This window comes from Miscanthus floridulus, chromosome 14, assembly GCF_019320115.1.
Source record: "Miscanthus floridulus cultivar M001 chromosome 14, ASM1932011v1, whole genome shotgun sequence".
Taxonomy (NCBI): Eukaryota; Viridiplantae; Streptophyta; class Magnoliopsida; order Poales; family Poaceae; genus Miscanthus; species Miscanthus floridulus.
In genome coordinates, this window is record NC_089593.1 from 3,815,091 (window position 1) to 3,829,065 (window position 13,975).

A 13,975-nucleotide genomic window follows, 5' to 3' on the forward strand; every position below is an offset into this window, starting at 1 on the left:
CCAAAGCAGCAGGAGCAGATGGCAAGTCGTGGTTCTGGACGCCCACCCTGGATCCGTCGGTTCATCCTTGAATCCCGCCCGGCTATAGGATCCAGCAGCCGTCGCCTTCGGAAGGGAGGAGTGGTAGACGGCATCGGCAAGATCTCAAGGTCTATGCGGCAGCGCTGGATCGATCTCGATCCTTCAATGTGGCGCCGGGCGAATCTCGATCTACAGGCGGCGACGGCAGCATTGTTGAGGCGAGAGAAGAGACGGAGAGAAGTGTAGGGCGGCGGCTTTGGAAGATTGGGAGAGAGAGGGGGGAGTCTAGATGTGGGGGTTAGGGTTGAGGGAGTTGGGTGTTGAGTTGGGCTGCTGGCGTGAAGGTCCATCTTTATCTTCCCATGAACGGGCCTTTTTTTCTTTTTTCAGAGCACGCACCACTCTATACCGACCGAAGGTTCGTCCTTTTTGTTTATCTATTCCGACCGACGGTTCAACTATACAGCCAAATATTTATACCGACAGATAGTTCAACGCAAAAGGTACATTTACCGACACTTGATCTGTGGGCCAGCTATACCGACCAACAATTCAACGGTATTAGTGAACTTATAACGACACATGTATGACGCTATATTAGTGTTGTGGTGTAGTGGGATGCTTTGCCACCACGGCTTTGTCTATCTTGTAGGCGACCTTTGCGTTGATTACTTTTGTCGCAGACGTACTCAGTTGTAGGTCTTGGGTGTTGAGGGCAGTTGCTCTTTTTCCTTCTTTTTCTGTTCATATGTTTATTCCATGTCACTCACCACTAGCTTGGTGGTTTGTAATATGTGCTATGAGGGTTCTCTCATAGCTGCGTCGTGTAATTCACTCCTTTTAATGAAAAATAGGCTATATTCTGCGATCACGAAAAAAAGAAAGTTTTTGTGGCTGCGCCATGCAAGCATTGTGCATCAATAAAATACCATATTATTAGTATCTAATTTTAAAAGTTTTGGATATAGGAATAGAAAGTTAGAAATATGTTACAACAAAGTTCAAAAAAGTTGAAGTGAAAAGTTTAGAATTACAAAGTTGTGAATCTTAAAGTACAATGTTTCAAATGTCCTCGAAATGCTAGATGTGTACTTATTTTGAGACCGAGAGAGTATGTTCATTTGTCACGTCATGTGCAGTGTTGTGTTGAAAAAGAATAGTGTCTGAAAATTTAGTTATGAATGTGTTATTATTAAAATATTATAATTTTGGGGGCTTAAAACAAAAAAGATCCAGCTCTCTCCATCTGTCCGCTGGATGATGCTCGCTTATAAAATCGGCTTTAATCGAGGCCCATCCATGTATGAAATATGAGTGACAGTTGAAAATTTGATCAACAACATCTCATCACCAATTCACCATGTCCCCTTCTGCTCATGCAGAGCAACAAGAGCCTAACGATGCCCACAACCACCTTCAGCACCAAACTTACTTGGAGCTGTATCACCACGGCCTTCACCACATCAAGTCCTCGGCGCTGGTGCGCGCGGTTGGACTAGGCATCCCCGGCGCCATCCACCGCCGCGGCGGCGCAGCAACCATCTCCGACCTCGTCACCAGCACCGGCGTCCACCCCGCCAAGCGCTCGCACCTCCAGCGGCTCATGCGCATGCTTACCTGCTTCGGCATCTTTGGTGAGTAGCGAGCTGCAGCTGGCAACGACGACGACGATGGTGAGAGTGAGACCGTCTACACGCTCACCCCCGTGTCCAGTGTCCTCGTCGGCGATGGCGCCAATAACAAGGAGGCATCAGCCGCCTCGCTTGACATGTCGGCACTGCTCCGCCTCCTGGCGCGCCGCGCCCTAGCACGTCCGTCTCCACCTTCTTCAGCTTGGAAGAGTGGCTCAAAGATGGCGGAACCACGACGCTCTTCGAGATGGCACATGGTGTGCCTCCATGGAGCTTCACGAAGAACGATGCCGCCTACGACAAAGCCATGAGCCCATGAACGAAGGCTGTGCCGTGGACACCAGCATGGCTATGTACCTCATGCTGAAAGACACCTGCATCAGCAGTATCTTCAGTGGGCTCACCTCGCTGGTTGATGTTGGAGGGGCCATGCACTACTGGAAACGCGTACTTTGTCGAGGACCTGAGGCTTTGCCGAGGGCTAAATATCAGGCACTCGGCAAAGAGACTCTTTGCCGAGGGCCAGACACAGGAGCCCTCGGCAAATAACGGCCCTCGGCAAAGAAGCCTTTGCCGAGGGTACAACCCTCGGCAAAGACATGCCCACGGCAAATCAAATCTTTGCCGAGCGCTTCGGCCCTCGGCAAAGATACCATCGGCAAAGTAGGCCCGTTGGGTCACGGCGGCCATTTCCCGTCAAACTTTGCCGAGGGCCACCCGTTAGGCCCTCGGCAAAGGTTCGGCAAATTTTTTTTTTAAGTCTTTGCCGAGGGCCCCAGATCAGGCCCTCGGCAAAGATTTTTTAAAAACCAGTTTTCGGCCAAATTTTTTTTTATAAATCGGCTTTGCCGAGGGCCCGAGGCTAGGCCCTCGGCAAAGAAGACCTTTGCCGAGGGCCAGGATAGGCCCTCGGCAAAGATTTTTTATTTTTATTTTTAAAATTCTTTGCCGAGGGCCACAGGTCAGGCCCTCGGCAAAGAGCCCTCGGCAATTTTTTTTTTGGTTTTTTTAGCCCAGTTTTTTTGTGGTGTTACAATACATTGTTTTGAACTCAATTTTAAAATTCAGGCCAATTTTGATTTTGTTTTGTATATTTCCTTAATTTATTTCGATTCTTTGATTTTTTTTGAATATGTCAAATTTGAACTGCAGGTGCATGGAATATTGCAATGTAGTGTTTCGAAAAATGTTATTCATGTTAATTGGTGCATGTTGAGTCCCTATCCACGAGCTCGCATCAAATTTTCACGCATCTTGTTCGCGTAACATGGCGACCGACTTGCCAGGAAAGTGTTTTAAAATTATATAAAATCCATACGAAGTCCGAAAATCACGAAACTTGGCGAGATGTCATGTTATCGCATGTGTAGGCTGTGGTAAAAAATTGAGAAGGGTTCGAGCGAGTTGCGACGTCGGATGCCTGAACCCTTCTCAATTTTTTACCACAGCCTACACATGCGATAACATGACATCTCGCCAAGTTTCGTGATTTTCGGACTTCGTATGGATTTTATATAATTTTAAAACACTTTCCCGGCAAGTCGGTCGCCATGTTACGCGAACAAGATGCGTGAAAATTTAATGCGAGCTACTGGATAGGGACTCAACATGCACCAATTAACATGAATAACATTTTTCGAAACACTACATTGCAATATTCCATGCACCTGCAGTTCAAATTTGACATATTCAAAAAAAATCAAAGAATTGAAATAAATTAAAAAAATATACAAAACAAAATCAAAATTGGCCTGAATTTTAAAATTGAGTTCAAAACAATGTATTGTAGCACCACAAAAAAACTGGGCTAAAAAAACCAAAAAAAAAATTGCCGAGGGCACTTTGCCGAGGGCCTGACCTGTGGCCCTCGGCAAAGAATTTTAAAAATAAAAATAAAAAATCTTTGCCGAGGGCTGTGGATCTGGGCCCTCGGCAAAGGACCGAACACTAAAAAAATTGCTGAGGGCTCTTTGCCGAGGGCCTTCCCCGTGGCCCTCGGCAAAGAATTTTAAAAATAAAATAAAAAATCTTTGCCGAGGGCCGTGCATCTGGGCCCTCGGCAAAGGACCGAACCCTAAATCGGGACGCAGCCCAAATTCCCGATCGAAAATTTTAAAAAAAACGTCGACCGTCTCCCTCCCCACGCGCCCCGCTCGAGGCCGGCCCCGCGCGTCCACCACCGCCGCCGCACACCCCGCCGCCGCGCGCCCGCCGCCCGCGCCCCCGCTGCTGCGCGCGCCGTCTGCCCCGAGCCCGGCCGCCCCGCGCGCGCACCCGGGCGGCCCCGCGCCTCCAGCACCGCCGCCGCTAGCCCCGCCAGCGCGCGGCCGCCGCTGCGCGCCTGGCCGCCCCGAGCCCGACAGCCCCGCGCGCCCACCGCCGCGCGTGCACGTGGGTCGCCCCGCGCCTCCACCACCGCGCCGCGCGCCCGCTGTCGCGCCTCGCGCGCGCGCCCGCTACCGCGCCGCGCGCCCGCCGCCCCACCACGCCCAGTGGCGGCCGAGGTCGCACCCTGCCTCCGTTCCCCGTTCTCCGTCGAGCAAGGGGAGGTCGACCGCCCCGGCCGGCCCTCCGGTGGCTCCCCCTCACCGGCCTTCCCGCCCCGACCCCAGCCCCCAGGCCGCCTCCGTCGCCGGCTGCTGTTGGAGGGGAGGAGGCAGAGGGTGAAGTTGGAGGAAGAAGAGAAGGAGAAGAGGAGAAGGAGGAAGGGGAAGAAAAGGAGAAGAAGAGGAGAAGGAGGAAGGGAAGAGAAGGGAAGAAGGGGAAAAGGAGAGAAGGGACAGAGGGGGGAGAGGAGTACTCCGACGCCGCTCGACCTCGCCGGAGAAGAAAGTGACCTCCGCACCGCGACGCCCGACTCCACCGCAACCCTAGGTAAAACTCTCATTGTCGGCCTTCGTGCTGTATGTGGTTGTGTGGGCCTTCGTGCCGTAAGTTGTTATGAGGGCCTTCGTGCCGTTGTGGTTGTCGGCCTTCGTGCCGTTTTGGTTGTGTGGGCCTTTGTGCCGTAAGTTGATATGAGGGCCTTCGTGCCGTTGTGGTTGTCGGCCTTCGTGCCATTGTGAATGTCGGCCATCATGTCGTTTTTTTGTAGGTTTTGGAAATCTCCCCGTGCAGGGGAGGTGCTGCCGAAATTTTGAACAAAAAATAACCTATTATCTTTTTATGCAGGAGAAGAGTATGTCGGAGGGGACCCGGAGGACCCCGATCGTCTTCGTCGACGTCGCGGTTCTGCCGTCACTGCGTCGCCTCGCCACTGCGTCGATTCGCCACTGCCCCGCTAGCCTTACTTCACCGACACCCTAGGTATAAATAACCTCTTTTTGCGCATGTTTGTCGTAGCCCGCGCGTAACCCAGTTAGGCGTCTCCCGTCCGAAAGAGATGCGGTCGTAGGTATGCGGATCTTTGCGTATCTGTGACCGTATCTGTTTCGGATTGTCCACGTTTTTTGGACAGCCCGTGGATGCGTTGATGGGTTAGTTTCCATGGTCCGCTCCGGTCCGGGAAGGAGTTTCGGCAACACCTCCCTGTTGTTCTCCGGATACACACTCTCCCTTGCAGGACGTGTATCGAGAGAACAGCGGGGAGGTGCTGCCGAAATTCTGTCTCAGAGAGGAGCGGAGCATGGAAACTGACCTCATCTACGCATCCGCGGGTGGGATTAGGACCTATCCTCACCTATTAGACAGTAGGAACACCGCGTAGATGCAATTGATGGTCACGATACTCTATGCTGTAAATGTTAAAGGATAGAGGACCGTCAGTGGATGTACACGGGCTGGAGAAGCGGGAGTGACTACGACTATGAATGGGTGAAGGGGACAGATGGTTTCTTGAAACATGCATTTGGCCCAGGAGCAGGAGGACATTCTCTAGTTTGGTGTCCCTGCAGCAAATGTGACAATAGGAGAAAAGTAGACGAGAAGACCATGGGTAGACATCTTGTGTTCAATGGTTATATGCCCGGCTACCAGCAGTGGATCTACCATGGTGAAGCAGATCGTATAAGAGCGGAGGTGGTGAGAGCACGCCTCGAGGCTTTTGATGATGATGCCGGGGTAGCAGACATGCTAGATGACGCCCACCAAGCTCACTTCGCTGAACGACGTGAGAAGGAGGAGATGGAGGAATCCGCAAAGGACTTCTACAAAATGTTGGACTCGGCATAGAAACCCCTTCACGAGCGTACAATGATTTCTCAGCTAGATGCGATTGGACGCGTAATGAGGTTGAAGGCCGAGTTAAACCTGAGTCGAGAAGGCTTCGATAAGATGTTGGCCGTGTTTGGCACCATGCTACCGGAGAAGCACACTTTGCCGACGAACTTGTATGAGGCAGAGAAACTCCTTCGTATGCTTAAGATGCCATATGACAAGATACATGTTTGTCCAAAGGGGTGCGTCCTATTTAGGAAAGAACATAAGGATGCAAATTACTGTCCGAAGTGTAAATCCTCCAGGTACCTAGAGGTAGACTCTGGTGATGGTCAGAAGCAGCAGCTTTCGATCCCCGCGAGAGTACGTCACCTTCCTTTCCTACCGAGGATCCAATGGCTATTCATGACTGAGGAATCCGCGAAACAGATGACATGGCACAAAGATGGCAAACGGTACAATCCTGGGAAGATGGTACATCCGTCTGATGCTGAAGCATGGACATATTTCAATGACAAACATCGTGACAAAGCAGCTGAGGCTCGTAATGTACGTGTCGCGCTGGCAACAGATGGGTTCAATCCTTATGGAATGATGGTTGCCCCATACACATGCTGGCCCGTTTTTGTTATCCCCCTCAATCTCCCTCTCGGCATCTCCTTTCAACGGCATAACGTATTCTTGTCGTTGATAATTCCTGGACACCCGGAGAGTAATATGGGTGTGTTCATGGAGCCTGTGATTGATGAATTGATCCACGCTTGGGAGAAAGGGGTATGGACATACGATCGAGCTACAAAGACAAGCTTCAAAATGCATGTTTGGTACCACTACTCCCTACATGACTTCCTGGCGTATGGGTTATTCGCCGCCTGGTGTGTTCACGGGAAGTTCCCATGCCCAGTATGCAAGGAAGCCATGAGGTTCATTTGGTTGAAGAAGGGTGGCAAGTATTCGTCGTTCGACCAGCATCGTCAGTTTCTCCCTCTAAACCATGAATTTAGAGAAGACATCAACAGCTTTATGAAAGGTGTCAAAGTGATAGACCCTAAACCGCACTTGACGACTGGTGCCGAGGTTCGTATTCAGATAGATGCTCTCGTGCCCAATGAAGAAGGTGGTTTTGTGGGATATGGTGAGGAACATATGTGGACTCATAAATCCGGCTTGACGAGGCTCCCCTATTTCGATGACCTTCTTCTGCCACATAACATTGATGTAATGCACACTGAAAAGAATATCGCCGAGGCACTTTGGGGAACTCTCATGGACACTGACAAGTCTAAGGACAACGTTAAGGCTAGAGTGGACCTAGCGACGTTGTGCGATAGACCGAATCAAGCGATGCAGCCTCCTAGTGGCTGAAATAAGAACTAGAAAAGGCCTAAGGTCAATTTCGTCTTGCAGATTGATCAAAGGAGGGAGGTACTAAAATGGATGCAGATGTTAATGTTTCTAGATGGATATGCAGCGAATATTAGCAGGGGAGTGAACTTAGGCACTCTGCGAGTCAACGGGATGAAGAGTCATGACTACCACATATGGATTGAGCGGCTTCTTCCAGCGATGGTCCGAGGCTATGTCCCTGAGCATGTCTGGCAAGTGCTGGCAGAGTTGAGCTTTTTCTTCCGCCAGCTTTGTGCCTAGGAGATATCTCGGACCATCGCTCAGGACTTGGAAAAAGCGGCACCTGTGTTGCTCTGTAAGCTGGAGAAAATCTTTCCACCCAGCTTCTTCTTGCCGATGCAACATCTGATTATGCACCTCCCGTCCGAGGCACGTTTGGGGGGGCCCGTGCAGGCCCGTTGGTGCTATCCGATCGAGAGATGTCTAAAGACTCTTCGCAAAAAATGTACAAATAAAGCCAGAATTGAGGCTTCCATTGCAGAGGCATGCCTTCGGGAGGAGGTGGCAAACTTCACAACGCTATACTACAAGCCGAACCTTCCTAGCAATCATAATCCACCCTTTCGTTACAATACTGGCGAAAATGAATCGACCCTGAGCCTTTTCCAAGGCCAACTCGGCAGCGCAAGTGGATCAACCCCAAAGCTATTGGGAAATGAAGAGTGGCGCAATATCATGCTATATGTGTTGAATAACCTTACCGAGGTGCAGCCGTTCATCAAGTAAGTTCTCAATGAACTTATTTCAATATGCCATCACTATTCTGCATTCAACCCCATTGATTCTCGTTCGGACAGGGAATTTGTTCATGAATTCTGGCATCAATCAAGGGATCCTACCTCGCATGAACAAGACACCCTTGTTTCACGGGGTGTGGGAGCGGGGAGGCCTGATTTCATTTCTTGGTTCAAACAAAAGGTAATGTCCAATTTAGCTCGTACGTTCGATCGTCCAAGGTGATCGTACGTTTGATTAATATAACGATCTATCATGATTCACCTTGCAGGCCCAGACCGATTCGTCCATGAGCGACGAGTTGAAACAGGTTGCAAACGGCTATGATGTTAGGGTGAAGTCATTTACCGGCTATGACATCAACGGATATCGCTTCCACACAACAAGTTACGAGCAGATTCGGCCCAAACAAAAAACCACAAATAGCGGAGTTTGTACGTCCGGCACTGATGGCCTCGACTATCATGGTAGAGTTGAGGAAATCTATGAACTCTCATTTTATGGAGACGAACCTCTTAAACCTGTCATGTTCAAATGCCACTGGTTTAATCCTCGATCAACGAGACGAACCCCTCATCTTGGGCTAGTGGAGATTCGAGAAGATTCCATCTATCCTGGAAAAGATGTCTACATTGTGGCTCAACAGGCCGTGCAAGTGTATTATACTCGATACGCCAACCAAGACAAAGAGGATCTTAAGGGTTGGGCTATTGTGCACCAGGTATCTCCACATGGTAAACTACCTGCCCCAAACGATGATGATTACAACTTTAACGCAAACACATATGATGGACAGTTCTATCAAGAAGATGGGCTACCAGGCACGTTTGAGATAGTCTTACCCGAAGCAATCGAAATGGATGTAGACAACGAAACGGTTGATGACGAGGTCGATGGAGATGTGGTGGTAAATGCCAAGGACATAGCAATGCTTGAGCGATTACTTCTAGGCAATGACGACGATGACAACATAGAACATTCGGATAGTGTTGCCCATTTGGACAATTTTGACAGTGATGATGAGACCTATGATCCCAATCATGAAGATTATTCCTAATACATGTAATACAATGGTTTTTTAATTTATGTTTTGTTTATATATTTTGAATCTATTTCTAATATATGTACTAATTAGTCTTGTTCATTCTTTGTGATTGCAGGTGATTGGACAAAGATGGCGAGCAGACATCCACGCCGTGACACGCCCTCGGTTTACGGGAGAGACCGCCCTCTCCTTCGAGGTGAGGGGTCATCGTCCAGGGTAGCGTCCGCAGGAGGTGACGAGAGGAGGACCAGGGGCAGCCGCCGCAGGAGGCAGCGGTCTCCTCCCACGACACGTGACGAGGTGCTAGAGGAGGAGCACGTGACGGCCACGGCCTCGTCCTCGTCGGAGGACGAGAGGGGTCAGCAGATGGGCGAGGGAGACGAGGCGCTCGAGGGCGAGGGAGGCGAGGCGCTCGAGGGCGAGGGAGAGGGTACCGCTACCCGGACTCTCTACGAGCGAGGTCCCGTGAGCCTCCCTCCGGTTCCGCTTCCTCACAACCGCTCAGTGATACGGCCTATGGCAAAGAGGTAAGTAACTATGGATGTTATCACAACTACTTCATAAGATATGTTGGAAATCTTAAGAGAAACTGATAAATTTTCTTAATCACTTGTGCAGGGCATGGCTGGTTTTGTCGGGTACTCCAGCATGCACCCCCGCAAGCATCCTTGGTGTTTTGTGCAGGAAATGGTACCCCGGCATTGTGCAACTGTCCGAAGAGCCGGTGGTGCGGGAGCCGGCCTCCAACTGGGACAGGTACGCGCTGGTCACGGATGACACTTACCGCAACAAGCAGGAGCGAGTATTGGCGAAGTTTTGGGTAAGTCTCTCTCACACAATATTGCTTAATACATCGCATTCATTGGTTAAATCTTTTATTGAAATAATGAATGGATACATTGGTTTTGTATGCAGAAATATTTCAAGGCCGAAGAAGGACTTGAGGCCCAGGCGGATCGGGCGGCTGCCGTAGCTTGTAGGAAGTATGTCACCGAGATGCACCACCATGGGCGCGTCCAGGCCCACATAGACTACTACAGGTCGGTACTTAGGCAGTTCCTCCCCAAGCCTCAAGCAAGACGGATTACGCTGACCCGGGACCAGTACCTTGAGGTAGGCGAATAACATTCATAATGATTCGTTCTGATATTAAGTAGGTTCAATTTCTTCTTATATGTCAAATACTCGATGACTTGTAGGTGATTCCCTGGTGGTGCCGATCGTATCCTGAGTGCTGGGCCATGATCGTGGACAAGTGGTTATCACAGGACTTTGTTGACACGCACGAGAGGCAGCGGGAACAGTGTCTGATGAGGCAAGGTCCAACTCACCATCAAGGCAGTCGTAGCCTCCCCGGATACAAACAAGCATACGTAAGTGATTTCTTTCATTTATTTTGACGCTCAATTCTATTTGATTTCTCACCATCTTCCCGTCTTTCTCGCAGGAGGCTGCGCACCCGGGCGAGGAGATCTCGGAGTTCTCTGCGTGGGCTATGTCTCACATGGGTAGGGCGTCGTCCTCTGTCTCCTTCGACCCGGCTGCCCCGCCCCAGATGTACTCTGACCCAAACGTGTACACTAAAGTCCAAGAGTACACGTCAACGGTAAGGAGGATCTATGAGGAAGATTACAATGTGCGCACTGAGCCCATTGATGCAGAGGCGATCATGAGGCTCGGAGGAGGCAAGAAGCACGGGCGGCTGTGGATTGCAGACGGCGCCATCGACTCCACCACTGTTCCCTCCCTCGACGCTATCCGAGCACGGAGCATGAGCTCCAGCCAGCCCATACGTCCACGACCGTCTCCAGCACTGCAGCAGGTCCAAGCACTCCAGGTAATTCATGTTTTACTCATCGTACGTACATATTTAAACACCTAAATTAGATTTGCATTACTGATACATTGGAGTGAAATATTGCAGGCCGAGCTGCAAGAAACAAAAAGGCAAAGTCAAGAGCAGAACGCGGAGCTGACCGCACAGCTGCAGGCCCAGAAGGTCGCGTTCGAGGCCGCGCAGAAGCAGATGGCGGAGATGATGGTGATCATGCAAAGTCTTGGGCAAGCATCGGGTGTACCTATGCAGTTTTCAGCTCCTCCACCTCCTACTCCTGCAGCTACTCCTGTAAGTATGAAAGTTCACTTTTCGCTTGTGCTTTGCATGTATGTCGGCCTTCGTGCCGTTGTGGATGTCGGCGTTCGTGCCGTTATGGATGTCGGCGTTCGTGCCGTCGTTTCTTGCAGGTTTTGGAAACCTCCCCGTGTAGGGGAGGTGCTGCCGAAATTTTCAATTGAGTCTAATCTTTTTGTATTCCTACAATACTAGATGCAATCTCTAAGTTTCAAAACTGTTTTCCCGGATTACTCACACATGCAATCTCTGCTCCTTTGTGCAGCTTCAGTCCGCGGGTTCCAATCAACCCGCTAGTGCGTCACCGGGTGATCCTGCTTTTCCTTCACCATCGTCTCATAGGCTAGCTTGATGAGGACTCGTGCTAGGTGATGTGGTTAGACTTTAGCGTGATTTGTGATTTATGGTTGTGACTTGTGCTTGGATTTTATTAACTTGTCGTAATAAACATGTGAATGATGATGAACATGTGACTTGTCGTTGTAATATATTGTGATTTGTGGTTCACAATTATGGTTGTCATATATTGTGAGAAAATGGGTTCTGTGTGATATATATATATGTATATATATGAAATGCTTGTGTCGATAGAATGCAAAAAACAAAAAAAAATTTAAATTTCTGCCTCTTTGCCGAGGGCAATGACCAAGGCCCTCGGCAAAGAAGTGTCCTTTGCCGAGGGCCCAAGCAATAGCCCTCGGCAAAGATTTTTTGGAAAAAATCCTGCCAATTTCTTTGCCGAGGGCCAGGGAGTAGGCCCTCGGCAAAGGGTTAAAAAAATTCAAAAAACCATTTCTTTGCCGAGGGCCGGCCCTCGGCAAAGAATTTTTAAAAAATCCTGCCAATTTCTTTGCCGAGGGCCAGGGAGTAGGCCCTCGGCAAAGGGTTAAAAATTCAAAAAACCATTTCTTTGCCGAGGGCCGGCCCTCGGCAAAGAATTTTTAAAAAATTCTGAAAATTTCTTTGCCGAGGGCCAGGGAGTAGGCCCTCGGCAAAGGGTTAAAAATTCAAAAAAACCATTTCTTTGCCGAGGGCCGGCCCTCGGCAAAGAATTTTTAAAAAATCCTGAATATTTCTTTGCCGAGGGCCATAGAGGAGGCCCTGGGCAAAGATTTAAAAAAAATAAAAACTTTTATTTGCCGAGGGTCGGCCCTCGGCAAACAAATTCAAAAAAAAAACCATTTCTTTGCCGAGGGTCGGCCCTCGGCAAAGAAACCGCCTACGGCGCCGGCATCTGACGGCGTCTTTTCTTTGCCGAGGGCGATCCTGGCCCTCGGCAAAGGCTTTGCCGAGGGCCCGATAAAGGGCCCTCGGCAAAGACCCCTTCGCCGTCTAAAAATTCCTCGAGGGGTCTTTGCCGAGGGCAGCCCTCGGCAAAGCCTTTGTCGAGGGTTTCTAGTCCTTTGCCGAGGGCCAGAGGCCCTCGGCAAAGCATGCGCCTCCAGTAGTGATGGCGCTGCCGCTATGGCCATCGCTATGGCCTTTCCGCACATCAACTGCAGTGTACTAGACCTCGAACAAGCTAGTGATCATCAAGGTGCCTGGTACTGATCATAGCATGGTGGCGTGGCGCGCTTGGTGGCGGCGGGAGGCAGCTCGGGCGTGGTGGCGGCGGGAGGCAGCTCGGTGGTGGGCGGCGGCCGGTGGTGCTTGTTTTTTTTGTATTTTTTTTTTTTGAAAAATGTTTGTCGAGTGTCGGTTTAGCACTCGACAAAGTGTTCGCCGAGTGCTCGACAAAAAAACACTTGGCAAAGACAGCTTTGCCAAGTCTTTATTCGTCGAGTGCCATTTGCCGAGTGTTTTGTAGGCTTCGCCGTGTGCCCTGGACACACGACAAACCTACTGATTTCGGTAGTGGACAGTGCGAGAGAGCAATTCCGTCCAGAGATGCTGGAGGAAAAGTGATCATTATGAATGCTGTGGTCCGCTATGGATCAGACAAAGTTGTCAAAGAAACGCAAGTGATGTTTGATATGTCCATGATGCGATATGGTGGGTCTGAGCGGAAGGAGCACGAATGGAGAAAAATCTTTTCAAAAGCTGGGTTCAGTGATTACAAGATCACGCCCATATTAGGTTTTCATTCAATCATTGAGGTTTTTCCATGAAGAAGCTCAAGGCGGAAACAATCTATCTATACAATTAAGTACCACGACAATAGGAGATAAATAATGAATAATTGTGACTACGCTATTTATGGCTGTTTGTATCATGGAAGGAATTCCATAAAATATCAACACTTATTATCCCCATATATATTGTATAAGGCTTGTATTTCACAGGGAGTTATTATCCGCATATGTATTATTTTGTTCTTTATAAACAACCTGGGCAACGCTTTATTGTACTTATACCATAAAAAAAATTGAAAGACCATGAATTGAATCTGTGTTTCTTTTTTTTTTCTACATCATCCATTTTCTAGTTGCACTGTTTGATTATTTTTATGATTTCTTTAGGTTACAATAGCTGCATGTCTGCTTCTAATATTTTGGTGATTGTTTTGGGACGTGAATGATTTAGGTTAAAAAATTAGTTGTTTGAGAGATTTGAAGTTTGAGAGCCTTAATTAGTGAACTTGTATGGACTAGCCTTGAGCACTTGCGATAAGTCAAGAATCTCGGTTGCACATTTGTTACATTTGGAGGAGAAGCTGTCTAGGTGATTAGGTGGCGTCCGGTGCTCCCGTGCTTGTGATGAATCAATATGACAATTTGTGAGGGCTATTATTGCCCCGCAAGGATAAAATATCATCTAGTGGATTCGAGAAAAACAGTTGCAAGAGACGTACAACGCAGCTTTTAGAGGTCACTCACGGCCTCAATGGATACATAGGGTCAAGTGAACTTG

At 49.3% G+C, this 13,975-nt stretch overlaps 1 pseudogene; it reads left to right on the forward strand.

Moving 5' to 3' along the window:
• The first annotated feature begins 1,276 nt into the window (after positions 1-1,276).
• Positions 1,277-13,233, forward strand: LOC136502573 (acetylserotonin O-methyltransferase 2-like; annotated as a pseudogene).
• Positions 13,234-13,975: the final 742 nt, after the last annotated feature.